Raw genomic sequence first — 10,936 nt, forward strand, 5'->3', positions numbered from 1 at the left:
TACAGCCCAGTGTGGCCAGATCTCGCTACGTCTCGGTGAGGGACAGAATTTCAGCTCTGGTTGGCTGCCCTCTCATTGCCCTGCCACATGGGGCTGGGTTCCCCTCTGGAGCCGGTGGTGTTCTCATAGTCCAGCAGCTCTCTCCCCCTCTGTCTGCCCAGTTTGTCCTGTCCCCCCGATGGCCAGGTATCTGGGGCAAGTTTTAATGAGTGAGTGGCAATGAGACCTCTTACTCTGGGGCTAAGTTGCAACTCCCAGAGCAGAGAGCCAAGCCAAACCACCATGGAACAGAACCGTCTTCGGTGGGGTCAGGAAGTCAAAGGGAGACTGTCTCAGGCCTGTTGGGAGGTCTGGGACATGGCTGATGTGGGGGGTGAGAGCTCCTGCATTGGAGGGAGGGGCAGTGATAGTCATATGCACACGTGGCAGAGATCAAAAGACAGACCAAACGCCACAGGCCTTTGAACCGTGGGGCATGAATAGTGAGTGTCACTGGTAACACACCCAGCCCTGACCAGCGGGACCCTTGGTAGATGTGCCATGTAGTTTCCATGATCTATTCAACGCTCAGCCTCTTTGCAGACAGCCAACAGTGAAGCAGGGTAAGGACACTTGGGACACCTGTCCACAGGGAACTGGGCTGAGACCCACCAAACTCATTGCACGTAGACCACCAAAGAATTCTCTGCTAGTAAAGAGTCGGTCCCTGCTCACTTGGGTGGGTAGCCTAGAGAGGAAGGGTTCTCTGTGCCATTCCTCACCCCCACACCATCCAAGTCCCCTCTCCAGAGGCCTGGCAATTCTGCCACACACTCCCAGGTCCTGTCGTCCTCCATGGCACCCCAGGGCATCTGAGGCTGGTTCCTGTGGCGGGGCCAGGCCTCACGTTGGTGCAGGGAGCGGGCGCCTTGGGGGCTGACACAGCTTCGCTGCACAATCAGAATAATGAACATTACAAGCGAGGGGAAATAAGCTCTCATCTATCAAAGTTAAAAATAGATGCAATGTGTGCTATTAATGCCCACGGCTCTGACTCTCCAGCCAAGCTGCCTCTGTTGCACAGGCGCTCCATGCGCAGAGGTGAAGGGGATGCCAGTTACTGGTGGAGGGGCGGGGTACTCCTTTTCGCTCCTGACCTCTGTCCAAAGACAAGCCCCCGTGGAATGGAAAAGATCATCTACCATCTGCTGCTCCTCCTCCCAAGGCTGCCGTGGTGCAGTGAGCTGTGTGGGCCACAAGGTGGCCTGGCACGTTGGTTGGCTCTCGATTTCCAAGTGCTGAGCTCTGACAGAATTTTAGGAGGGCAGCCAGGAGAGCCTGGCAGTTCATAGCCCCTGGCTCCTCTGGGCCTGGCAGTTCATGGCCCCTGGCTCCTCTGGGCCTCACAGTTCATAGGCCCTGGCACCTCTGGGCCTCGCAGTTCATAGGCCCTGGCACCTCTGGACCTGGCAGTTCATGGCCCCTGGCTCCTCTGGGCCTCGCAGTTCATAGTCCCTGGTACCTCTGGGCCTCACAGTTCATAGCCCCTGGTACCTCTGGGCTTGTTGTATCACTTATGAAAGTTTGAAAAAACTTGAGTCACCTGCTTGAGTCCCAGTACAAATTAAGCACTGGAGAGCATCTTGTGTCCCATGTGTGTCCCAGCATGCACTGCATCTGGAATCACACATTGCTTTCGGGGTCAGTCTCTGCTTTGGCTATATCCAGGACATGGACAGGTTCTTCTGCAGTGAAGGCTTCCTAGGAGCAGGGCTGCAGCAGGCAGAGTGCAGTGACTCTGGTAGTTTCTTGAGGCTCTTTTTTGGTCACCGTAAGGAAACGGAACCCTGGGAATTCGGGTGCTCATGGGGCTCGACTCCACCTCCCACTGCTTTTACAGAGAGTGGGGGAGAGCTGCTTTTAGAATAGACTTTCCAGAAACAGAGCACACACCAGGACCATGCCAAGTGGTTAGAACTGTTAGACTAAGGGCCAGGACCTGTCAGCCTTACTCACCTTGTGTAGTAGCTGCATTCACCAGCAGAACGGCTCCTTTTAATGGGAAGCACAAAACACTCAGTGGGGAGGGGCAGAGCCAGAGCCAGGCAGGCCCCAAGAAACCACATTATTCAAAGTGTAATTAAACCCTCCTCCCCAGCATATGGCATCCCCATTGCTCCTGAGGCTAGAGATAATCACCGGAACATATGGCAAATTATGAACTTTTTATCCCCATCCTTGAGCAGCAGTGATCAGGTGGGGGTGGGGGAAGTATCGGTACTTTCCCAAACATCAAGAAGAGATGCCACTTGTGCAGCTCTTCCTACTACAGTTCTCTCGCTTCTAGCCAGTTTTGATCACCAGGGGAACCAGTTAACGATGCTGACATTTAAATGATCATTTCTGGGCTCTGAAGTTAACACCCATTGACATGAATGGAGTCATTCGCACTGCTCAGCTATTATTTCAGGCTCTCTGCAAATGTAGGCAGAAACCTTTGAACTAGTTTCACTCGCTACACATTATGAAGGTTTTCTTCCCGTCCAGAACAGCTAGAGACTAATTTAAAAATGAATGGAAGCTGAGATTCTGGAGAACAAGATGAGACCCTGAAAGAAAGTGCCACCAAAACTGGGGAGCAGTTTCTTATTTAAGCAGCTCTAACTGACACCTCTTGTGTCTTCGGTCCACCCTTTCTGGGGCACCTAGTGGTGGCCACTGTCGGCAGACAGGATCCTGGGCTAGATGGACCTTTGGTCTGATCCAGTACGGCCGTTCTTACGTTCTTATGGCTTCCTATTGGAGTCAGGGGTTGCCTGGTTTATACCAGGCTGGTAAAACTTACGATTAATGGTCTCTTTGGGCATGATTGTTCCACTCCTTACAGCATAGTCTAGTCAGTGCTTTGTTGAGTCCAGTTTGAAATGCCTGAAGTGACAGGGTGTGTCCCATTTCTCTTGGGAGACAGTTCTCTGTTCCTTTCTTAGGAGTGGGGAGAGCAAGTGCTCCCATGAATTTGGGTCCACTGTGTAGCCATCACAGCCATCCTGCTAAAGATCCAGCAGTGGCCAGAGCCAATGGACAATGGGATCCACCAGGCCTGGGGGCTGGCCCCTTGAGTTACCACAGATGGAGATCAAACCCTGTTTCCGCAGGGGATGGTATGAGGAACCCCTACAGAGGGATCATTTCTGAGATTTCCTCACCCTCCCAGGGGAAGGGATGAGCTGGTTTGCTGTTGGAAGCAATGCCTCTGATCCTTGTTGGTGAAAGGAGTTGGCAGCGAATCGTTATTTCTAATTCCTCAGCCTGTTTCTTTTGTGCTCTTCACAGCCCTTTGGGTGCAGTCGGTTTCCTCATTTCCCCTGGCACAGTCATCTTAGAAATGACAACGCACAATAGGCGGCATGGGTACAGCCCAGGATCAGCTGGGCAGTTTGTGCCGAGTGATTGCTTTTCTTTCCCAATCGCCCATTGTCTGTGGAGACCGCGAGATCACATGACTGTGGAGACTAAGGTAGGTGGGAGCTTCCATTCTTTCAGTTTCAGAACACAAGAACAACGGGGTGCTCAATGAAATTACAGAGCAGAAAATTCAAAGGAGACACGTTTTGCACACAGCGTGTGACGTGACAGTGGAATTCAGTGCCACGGGATGTCACTGAGGCCACGAGTGTAGCAAAACCCTAAAAGAATTGAACATTTTTATGAATAACCAAAGTATCCAAAGTTACCGTAATTAGAGGCACAAATGTAGAAGGAATGTTTAACCCCCCTCATCGGGGCTTGAGCATTCAATATCTGATTATGAGACTGGGCTATGACCTAATGCAGGAAGAGGGACTTGTCTAACACCCGCTACTGGGGGTTTCTTACTCTTTCCTCTGTAGTATCCGGTACTTGCCACTGTCAGAGACCGGTTGCGGCCGTGGTTCTCAACCCACAGCCCACAGGCCGCTTGTGGCCCAATCAGCACACATCTGAGGCACATGTGACCATCTCTGCAGTTCAGTCTGCAGGAGCGAAGAGTGAGGGGGGGATTTGATAGCAGCCTTCAACCTCCTGAAGGGAGGTTCCAAAGAGGATGGAGAGAGGCTGTTCTCAGTAGTGACAGATGGCAGAACAAGGAGCAATGGTCTCAAGTTGTGGTGGGAGAGGTGCAGGTTGGATATTAGGAAAAACTATTTCACTAGGAGGGTGGTGAAGCACTGGAATGGGTTACCTAGGGAAGTAGTGGAGTCTCCATCCCTAGAGGTGTTTAAGTCTCGGCTTGACAAAGCCCAGGCTGGGTTGATTTAGTTGGGATTGGTCCTGTCTAGAGCAGGGGGCTGGACTTGATGACCTTCTGGGGTCTCTTCCAGCTCTATGGTTCTATGCTCTCAGGGCCATACAGATAGCTTATATATTGTGTAGATACCTATGCATGATACCTATGCAGCTCACAGTGGTAAATAGGCTGAGAATCACTGGGCAATGGGGTTGGATGGACCATGGATCTGAACCTGTCTGGCAGTTCCAATATGCCTATGGATCAGTGGTGGACAACGAGACCACTATATGTGGACCATGAGACCACACCGCTGCACCTCTAGAGCCCTTCAGTGTAGACACTCCAGCTTCAGGAGGGGAATCTCCCATCACTGTAGGAAATCCAGATCCCGACAAGACCATAGCTTACACTGTCTACACAGGGCCTAAGTTCGTCACAGCTGCATCGGGAGTATGAATTTGTCACACCCCTGAGCAATGTAGCTGGGTCAGTGTAATTTTCTGTATGTATGTGTACAGTGCCTAATATAAATGGGGTCTCTAGACACTTTCATAAAATGAATTAAAAACCACAAGGAGCTGACAAGAAAAGCCGCAAGAAGGGAGCAGAAAACTCCTTTTTAAAAAGAACAGCTATAACTTTATATGCCATGGTCTGTGTCTGTACAGCACCTCGCCCAATGCAGTCCCTATTGATGATGGGCCTTCTAGGGCAGGGGAGGGAAATAAGTGGCCTGCGAGCTAGACGCACCCCACCAGAGGTGAACCCTGGCAAACAACGTCTGGTCCACAGGCTGCTTATTGTTCACCCCTATTCTAGGGGCTACTACAATCAGTTCAGAATAATTTCAGGCCATGGTGATTAGAGGCTGCTGGGCCAGAAAAGAGATTCTGTGCAAATCCATTTTAAAAATCAATAAAATATCTAAATAAATCCATTCAGACTGCTGGTGCCCCTTTTCCTGTGCATGTGATTCACGATGCCATGCCAGCCCAGCTGGGACAACATGACGAGAGTCTGACAAATGGGGGGACCCGGTTATTTTAATGCAGAACAGTCTTACGGCATGCAAGCCAAAAGGATGCGTTTCTAACCAAGCTCCAGCTTTCTGCCTGTCACCCAGCCTCCTGTATCCTGCCTCATGTTCCTCTGTACCTCTGTTCTCATCTCCCAGCATCCCGTCACTAGGTCCCCCGCAGACCCCTCGCCTCACTGCTCTCAGAAACTCCTCCCCCCTCTCATGGGTTCTACCATGCTGCTCTCTGGAGGGTACGTTTACACTGCACACTTATTTCGAAATAAGCTATTCCTGAAGCAATACTCCGAAATAGCTTATTTCGAAATAGCACGTCTACACTACAGGGAAGCCTCAAAATTTGTCCGATATGGATGTGCTACCTCAATTTAAGGAGGCACTGGGGAGAATGGCCCTGGGAAGGAGCTATTTCGAATCAGCAGCAGTGGAGCGTCCACACTACCGCTATTTCAAAATTCGGAATAGGCGTTATTCCTCGTGGAATGAGGTTTGCAGAAGTCAGAATAAGCCGTCCACTATTTCAAATTTATTTCGAAATTACGGAATTGCTGTGTAGACGCTCACATTGTTATTTCGGAATAACGGCCCTTATTCCGAAATAACACTGCTGTGTAGAAGCACCCTATGGGTCCAGTCCTGCATGGTGAAGTCAATGGGCTGTTTGCTTTTAGCTTCAGAGGGAGCCAGAGCCAGGCCTGGGCTCCCTCTGAAACAGTTTTAATTCAACCCTGAACAGAAGGCGTAGGTACAGTTGACAGCCTTCCCGGATTGTCCCCGGGGGTTCCAGGAACGAAAGATTAATTGTTCATTAAATTTAGTCATGGGATGAAACCTCCAGGAACTTATCCAAGCCAAACCGGCAACCCCTAGGCCTAAGCTAACTCCCTTTGTTGTATCTTGCGTCTATTGGTTTTGCTCATCCTCAGTACTCCAATAAGGAGGGGTTATTATAATCAGTATTTGTACCAGGGTAGCATCTAGAGGCCAGGGCCCCACTGTGCTTGGAGAGGCACAATTGCAGCCTCCCTTCTCTGCTTTGTTCACCCCCGCAGCATTGCTCATTTCATCTCAGCCTCGGCCTTCTGCTTTCCATGATGTGGCAGTGCCGGATAGCCCCAGCACTGCCAATGTCACCGCACATTGATGGCCACCCTCCCTGCTCTCGTTATCTCACTCCCTGTGTCTTCTTCTAGGTCAAACATTCAGAGAATGGGATGCAGCCACCAAGTTCATGTGCATTGGTGACCTAACCCGACCTGGAACCTGGGTCTCAGGAAGGGAAAAGTTAGTTCTGACCATTCATCCCGGCTGTCCCCACCCTGGAAATATTGTGGACACCAATGTAACTGCAAAGCAAATGTAGGACAGGAGCTAGGAATAGCGGGAAGCGAGGAGCTCATCTGCTACCATTGAGCCTCTCTTTATTGGGGGGCGGGAGGGGCGGGATTTTGTTCAGCTGAAAGGGCTTGCAACCAATGTAGGGATTTTCTGGACCTACTGCCCGAGCTTTATGCCAACCCCAGGTCATGCCAGTGGGGCTCAGAGTGGCCTGCAAAAGTGGACTCTCTGGCTATGTCTACACTACAGAGTTTTTGCGGAAAAACAGCTGTTTTACTGCAAAAATTCGCCGAGTGTCCACACCTCGAGCACAAAAAGATCGAAAGAGCAGAGGGGTTTTTGTGGTGTAGCTATTCCTCTTTCTGCAAGGGAGAACTCTTGCGCAAAAAGGTGTGTAGGGTCGGGGAACAGGAGATTTTTGTGGTGTAGCTATTCCTCTTTCTACAAGGGAGAACTCTTGCGCAAAAAGGTGTGTAGGGTCGGGGAACAGGAGATTTTTGCGCAAAAAGAGGCAATTGAAGAAAGCACAGGTGCCCTGGTGGCCATTCTGTAAATATCAATCAGAGTTTTCTTTTGAGAGAGCGTCCATGCAGTCCGGATGCTTTCTTGCGCAAAAGTGCATCGCTTTTTCGATGCGCTTTTGCAGTGTGGACGCACTCTTGCACAAAAAGCCTCTTCTGGTTTGAGAGTTTCTCTGCTCATCGCCACCCATTGCAACCTCGAGGCACCTCACAGGCCCTTTGCTTGGTACGGCGCTGAACACTGCTGTCCTGGCGACCTCTGTTCAAATCCTGACTGGATCATAAGCGCTATGAGTTTGGTAGTTCTCAGCCTATTTCAGAGAGCAGGTGTTTGTCTGCTGCATCAAACAATCCCAGATTTGGACAGAGTCACTTTGGGAGCCTTTTGTCACTTGGGATAGCAAGGGTCAGGACTACACAGGCAAGCCCAGGATGAGCATAGCAGGGCAACTCCCTCCTTCCTCTCCTGTGTTTGTTTCATCCTCCCAATAAGTCTTGACTTTTAGGGTACGTCTAGACTACATGCCTCTGGTGACAGAGGCATGTAGATTAGACTACCCGGCATAGGAAAATGAAGCGGCGATTTAAATAATCATCCCAGGAAGCATACCTGGGAGGTCGACAAATGCCTTTGATGTCGACCGCGGAGCGTCCAGACTACCGTGCTGAGCCGACAAACAGCTGATCGGCTCAGTGCGGCAGCCATGTAAATTTAAATGAAGCGGCGATTATTTAAATCGCCGCTTCATTTTCCTATGCCGGGTAGTCTAATCTACATGCCTCTGTCGCCAGAAGCATATAGTCTAGACGTACCCTTAGAGCGTAAGCTCTTCCTGGAGCAAAGACTGTCATTTCCTAGAGCCTATACAAGACCCAGTACAATGAGTGGCTCAACCCTAGTCCAAGGGATTTAGGTGCGGTTGTGCTCAACATTGCAACACCTACCTGCTTTAGGAGCCTCCACCTCTTTTTCTAAAGGGATCTAGGCACTTTGGAGCTTACAGGCTCCAAAGTGCCTTCATCCCATTGGCTGTGCCCACCCCTTGCATTCCGAACAGACAAAAATGCCAAAAGGTGGGAGGGGAAACAAAGGCACTGCTAGGGACAGGGGCTTGCTCACGGTCACACAAAGGCAGAAGCAAGAACAGAACAGGCCCTTGGAGGCTCAGCTCACGAGATCTCGCAGCTTCCTGTCACCATTCTGCCATGCAGTAATGCCACAGAACTGGCTGCTGTTGGGGACTGTAGTCCCCCGAGCACAGCAGTGCAAAAGTCCTTACATAAAAGTCCTTCGGGTGCCAGTCCCATGGCCACTAGACTGGGCAGCAGCTGCTCTGCAGTTGAAGCCCACGCTGTGTTGAGCAAACATCTCCTAATCATCACACTGGCTGCTTGACAATGAGACCTCAGGTGATACAGTAGATCTTATGTAACCAGCCCTGGCTTGGAACCAGAGAACAGCCATGCCAGGGCCAGCTCCTTCCTAAAGGAAACAGGCAGGCGAGATGGGACCTGGGGAAGGCTGCAAGTTCCAGGCAGTTGGTGCTGTGCATCCAAACAGACACATTTTGATCCTCATAGGGAATCTGCGTTTGTTTCGCAGGAGAGTACTACCTCTCCATGCATGGCCAGATTAAGACCTTTAGAGGCCCTAAGGACTGAAAAGATTATGGTGCCCCCCCCCATATGTAATTCAAAATAAAAATAATACTATATCGTAAAATACAATTTTATTTTTCGAAATGACACAAAACTGACACGTCTGCTGAAATTAAAATCGCGTCTTTCTAGATTTTCTGATTGCAAAATTCTGGAGAAGTTCATCGAAGCTGACTCGACGAAGCATGCCCGCTTCCCTACACAATAGGGAAAGTGAATCAAGTCTGTCCTGACACATTGTTGTTCTCTGAGGGTTTTTTGTTCTTTTCAGCTGAGAAAAAGAGCGTTCTGCAGAGTTCTGATTTTTCCCATGATGACGACTTCGATGCTTTTTTTTGAAATATCAAACATCAAATTTTTTCCAAAAAAAATTCTCTTTTTTTTTTTTTGTGCCGCTGCTTTGCTGGTGCCCTAAGCACATGCTTAGCCTGCCTATTGGGTAATCCAGCCCTGTTTCCATGGCAGTCATGGAGCAAGCAGCCCCTCCACTGGACATGCCTGGTGCTAGTAAGACAGAGAGGGGCAGACCCTCCATCCAGGGAGCGCCCAAAAAACGCCAGGCATCCTCCGCCTACACCAACAGTTCCCTCGCCCCCGAAGACTGCCCAACCCCCGTGGGGCAGAACTGAGGGTCCTTCATCAGTCCACGCTCCCATTAACCTCAGTGTTGCTCCCAAAACTCCTCCCTGGAGTCTAGGATTTAGTAACCCCCAAAAGTGAGGCTAGGTGGATCCCAGCTTAGAAGCAGAAGAGCAAATACTGTGCTGCCGCCGCCTATTGCAGTTCTCTGGGTACGTGTGTAACTTTTAATTGTCAGTGATAGATTTCCCCCCCGCAGGTGGGGGATGGAAATTGAAGCTGACATTGAGCTTGCAGATATTTATTTTTCCTCTGACACGTTCCCTTTGGACCCTCAGTGCATTTTGCAGGGGGAGGGGTTGGAAAAAGCTGGTAAAAAAGCTAAGGTGGTAAATGCCTCCGCTGTGCTTGAATAGACAGGTCATTTATCAAGGCTTGCCCTGGGAAAACACTGGAGAGGCAGCCAGGGGTCTCTGGGCAATGCCAGGTCTTTACAGTCAGGGCACTTGCTCAAGTATAGCCCCAAACTTCCTGGCGGATGGCCTGTGTGTGAGGCGAGTTTGCTGGGCTTCTCCTCTACCCCATACACAGGTGACCCCAGAGCAAACATGGCCACTGCATTTGACACCCGGCCTTAGCAGAGAAGCCAGGCTCTGGAATGCACGGAGGCCTGAACAAACCGCATCCCCACGGAGGTCAAGAAGATCAAAGGGCACTGGTGAGGGGCCCAGCGAAGCCAGTCAGTTCTCCAGAGACAAGACTTCTGGTACCAGAGCTGTTATGGCTCTCAGGATGCACCATGAACCTCACCACACCTGGTACCTGCTGCTGAAGAACAAAGAGGAGAGTTACACATTAATATGAACGGGTTCTCCATGTAATGCTGACAGACAGCCCCCTGTCAGCTGTGGATAGAATCAAGCCTAGGACCTCTGGAGTTTAGTGCATGAACTTCTACCGCCTGAGCTAACAGCCAGCTGATCATTAGCTAAGACTGTAGAGCAGACTCTCTTGCTGTAAGTGCTACTGGATGGGACAGGGCACCACACCCAGCAGGTGAGTGGGTCACACACAAAGTAGATGGAACGTGGAATAGCAGGGAAACACCCGCACCGCCGAGAAAGCCCAACATGTATTACTTTTCCAGAGAGGAAAGAGAAGAGTCCTTGTGGGACCTTTGTTTGTTGATGGGAAGGTTCACGAGCCCTAGAATTTGGCAAGAGTCAGAGACATGGCCCGTGGAAGGACTCTAATTTTTTTCCATCCATGTGCAGAATGAATTTTGTTATCTGCACTGAGGCATGTGCAGATGTGCACCACCAGTAGAAACACATGTGGTGCTGTGCATTTGAATCTCTCCCGGGTGGTCACCCAAGCACTCGGCTTACAGGGAACACTGCTTCTGAGTCCTGCCACATCACGGGAAAGCCTCTGGCTCACTTGCTGGCTCCCAAACAGTTCAAGGTACATACAGAGCATCAGCTTGGATACCTACACCCCACATGTCTGTGTTCGCGGTGGAATTGGAAGGAGCAAGCGAAATCTAGGCAGCCA

This window comes from Pelodiscus sinensis, chromosome 16, assembly GCF_049634645.1.
Source record: "Pelodiscus sinensis isolate JC-2024 chromosome 16, ASM4963464v1, whole genome shotgun sequence".
NCBI classification, from domain to species: Eukaryota; Metazoa; Chordata; order Testudines; family Trionychidae; genus Pelodiscus; species Pelodiscus sinensis.